A 4,489-nucleotide genomic window follows, 5' to 3' on the forward strand; every position below is an offset into this window, starting at 1 on the left:
TTCGAGTTGCTTTCTGGGCAACGAAAACAAATTGTTTTTGTTTTTTTAATCTCCTTTAAAAAAGGAAATTTAAATCAATTAATAAATTATTTTTGATTCTCCAAGATTTTAGAATCTTGACGTTGAACTTTTTATCTGACATTATTTATTTTTTTAAAGCTGTTTTAACGTCATTTGTGTGACAGTTTTGAATTAAAACCAAATTTTCATAAGTTATTATAAATTTATGAAGAGTTGTAGGGTTAGTTGCTTTAGCACCTCACGTCGAGTTTCTTAGGTAAGGGAAAGAAGAAAAAAAATGATCAAGCAAATGAGGACCCGAAAAAAGATAGCTATTTTGATGCATAATCACAAAATTTTATAGAATTAACGATATTTACTTTCGATAAAATTGTAAAACTTAGTAAATGTTATATGGCATTTTAAAAGCATTTTGATATATATATATATATATATATATATATATATATATCATAATTATCACAATGCTATCATTCGTCGCTGTTCTTACTATTCATTTCTCGAAACGTGCAATTTTCACTCTCTTCCATTCAAACTAAAGTGACAAATGTTTTGCTCAGATTCGGATAAAAATTATGGAGACACATATATATGGATAAAATTTGAAACTCTCTAAAGTTTTTTTAATAAGCTCACAAACAACATCTATTTCACGCATAAATTTATGCTGTAAACAAAGTAGTATACAACATAATTGTTTAAGTTACAAACTATTATTTTAGAGACATTTTTGACGGTAAGCATTTCAAACATTCGAGTTACCAATCATGAGAGAAACGGTATGAAAGTTATGTGAATGTTCATATTTTTTCACTTAAATTTCTATAAATGTTTTAAGATATTATTGTATTCTAAAAATAAATTCATATAGAAATATAAATATACCTGTAATAATTATTCGTTCAATATATCATGAAAATTTATTTTATTTATTTGTTTTCTGAATCGTAGGAAAAAAGATGTTTTGAGTTTTTCTTATTGACTTAAAGTACAACTTAGCTTATGCCTTGACATCTATTTTTTTCTGTGATTAGTTTATTGAAAAAACTTTTATATTCTATATTGAAGGAATTATTATTTAAAAAAAAATCCTTTAGTATTTATTTTCTTGGAATTCTGCAATAGTTATTAAAACGCCAAACGTAGAACCTCTCTTTTTAATTAATAGTACGCCTGTAAGATTAAAACATTGTCAAAAATATCTTTGTAATATTTATACAAAAGTTAAGGTAGTTTTTCGTAATCACTGCCCTTTATGTTTATCTTTAGAATCCTTATTATGAAGGAAGTGAAAAAATATTAACAATAGGAGTTTCAAATTACTGTTTATGTGAAAATGTAACGTAAGCAGTAACGCGATCAGTCGAATCACTAGTGAGGAAGGTTGGATGAAAAACATCAAAACTAATTTAATTGAAAAATGAAACTTGAGGTGTTTGTAATAATTGGAGGTGTTTCCTCTGTCAACCAGTGGCGTAAATAACAGCCCCTGCCATCCCTGCAACATAGGGGTTGGGCAAGGTTGCACGCTTTGGAAAAAAAACGCAATGAGTTACAAAAAATATATTTTAATTTGTAAGATAGATTTTAACCCCTCTTCATAAATAATAATAACCCTTAACTAAACTTTGAATATAATTATTGTTAAATAGTAAGTTATTTTCTCGTATTGTTATGAATTTCCTTTCTATGTTATAAGTCGGTAGTTGTATAAAATGTTTCGAATGACTATTTCTAAATTTCGTTTATTACGATTACAATTATGATTAAGAAATTACGAAATTATTGATTATAAATACCCAAATGCCTCTTTTCCGTGTTTTTAATTACTATTATAATTTTAAACTTTTTGTGGTAAGATAAGAAGTGCTTATAAATTTTGCCTGGTAGCTCACCTAAGTCTACGTATGCCACCGCAGGCAATCAAACAGGTTTTGATGCTTTTAATCCCATGTTCTTCAAGAATGATTCGTTAGGTTTTCATTACGTTACGTGGATACTTTTTTAAAACTTCATTTTGGATAAAGATTATTATAATATAGATTAAAAATAATTAGTCAGGTAAATTAAATAAGGTTTTATTAAAAAGGTAGTAATTACGGAATTCACTGCATAAATAAAACGATATCAAAATAACTTATTTAATTTTACCTCTGCCTCAAACGAAATAAACTCTCATTATTTTAAACACCTGTTACTTAATAATATTTAATTATATAATGTCACTGAAAATTCAACAGAAAGCAGAAAAAAAGAAAATATTTTCTCCAAAAAAAAGAACTATTAATCTAGTTAAATGTCTTCTGAAGGAAACTAAGTTTATTTATAAGAGAACTTTAATACTCCTCTGAAATTAATAAAACACAGACTGAAAGTATTTTCCTCTTCTGCGGGTTTTATTGCTCTAGAAAACTATTCAATGTATACTACATATCGCGCCTCTTGTCAAGCACACGGAGTAAAGACGACCCCTGTCGGCGTAAAAGCGTAATCATGCTTTCGGAACATCTGTGCTGCAAGCGAAGCCCCATAAGTGTCGTTTGAGATGAGAACGGAAACGCGCACTCTGTTTTGCTAGTTGAAGAGTCGGTGAGTTTTTTTTTTTCGGTGTAGAAATTGGAATGCTGCCAAATAGGATCCAAAGCTACAACGAAGAGAGAAATATAGGTTGTTGTTTTGGAAGATTCCGCGAAAATGGAAAAAATAAGCAAATAAAATTTAAAATGAAAGAAAGGAGAGGTATAGTGTTCCATTTTTGGAAATCCGCTTTGTTGTGGAATAATACGGTAGGAAAATTGATGTTCTGCCAAAAAAAGAGGATGTGGGCTTAAGAAAAATCTTATCTGGAGAAACTGCGAAGCATATTTGTCAGTAGAATTTTTGTCGATAGCTCATTCCCTTAAAACGTCCATGAAAACTTACAAAATCTACAAAAAAATTTAAAAGATTCTTTTCAACATCAATTGTTAATATTTTTAAAAAGGCATATTTATAAGAAAATTTCTACTCCTTTTATAAACTACATTTCCTAGACTGCATAAATATAAAATGTTTTATTTATACCATTCTGCTTTAAATTGTTATTCTGCACAAGATTACTTTAGTTTGTAACATCAGTACAGTTAAATAATATTTGGGATGCTCTTTGAAAATCGGCTTTAATGTAGACGTTTAGAATTCTTGACAAAAATTAAATGGAAAAGGTACATACATTAAAAGACGCGAATTAATATTTATGCTAGGAAAGAACAAAATGCTATCAAAATCTAACGAATCATTAGTGAGAATGGCAAAACTGTAAACATCAGACCTGTTTGATTACCGGAGGAAATGGAATGGAGGAACTATTTTTAACTATTTGTAGGAACTATTTTTAGGAACGGAACTATTTTTAGGAACACGGTTTCATTAAATAATCAATCTGGTTTTAATGTTTGAGTTCCATTTTTCCTTCTAATCGTTTGGCATATTTCAAAATAATTTTGTTTCTCTTTCGTTTAAATACATATTAATAAATTAATATTTAAATTAGGAAAAAGCAAAAAAATGATATCAAAATCTACCGAATCACTCTTGAGAAGGGTGAAAATGTAAACATCAAACCTGTTTGATTGTCGTGGAAAATAGAGAGGAGTTAAAAGATGATTTTTAAAAATACTTCTTTGGTTCATCATTTTCTCTGTTCAATTCTGGTTTTGAATTACACTTTCTAACTAATTTGATACATTTCGAAATCGTTTAATTTTCCCTCATTTAAATTAATTTGCAGCCACTAATCTATGTACCTTTTTTACTTCATTTATGACAATAATTCTTAAAATGCAATGCTAAAAGCAGTGGTGGGAAAGCAACTAGATTTCCTTTGTTTTTAACTACAACTACTTCGTTTCAAATAAAGTGAGTAACAACTACTTTCGAAAATGCAGTCAATACTTTTAGAAGACGAATTTTGCTGAAGAACCTATTTTACACCCATGTTCAAAATGGTTTTGAATAAAAATTGACTTATTCAAACATGGGGTAATTATTAAGAAATATTTTAAGTATACGACTTTTTTGAAATTCAATTTCTCAGGAATTATTCTGCCGATTTTGCTCAAATTTTATATCTTGCCATGTAAAACTACATTCTTTAAAATGCTGCTGAAAATTACGCACCTTACTATTCAAAATTGTTTATAAATAATAATAAATAATAAATATTTACCAAAAGTTATTTTTTTTGCATAGAATAATCTTAGGATGAACGAATTTTATAATTGCGTGTAAAAATTTTTCAATTCACTTTAAAAGTTCTCGAGATGTAGCAAAATACGCAAAAAATAAAATTAACAATTAGGGATCAAAACTTTGGAGCACTCTCCTGACAAAACTATTGGGATCATATTCCCCAGATTGTGGCTATCCCTTACATTTTGGGGGTAGGGAATCCGAATCTGTTGGAAAAAAAAAAGGTATGCTTATTCGG

The sequence above is a fragment of the Parasteatoda tepidariorum genome, chromosome 10, assembly GCF_043381705.1.
Source record: "Parasteatoda tepidariorum isolate YZ-2023 chromosome 10, CAS_Ptep_4.0, whole genome shotgun sequence".
NCBI lineage: Eukaryota > Metazoa > Arthropoda > Arachnida > Araneae > Theridiidae > Parasteatoda > Parasteatoda tepidariorum.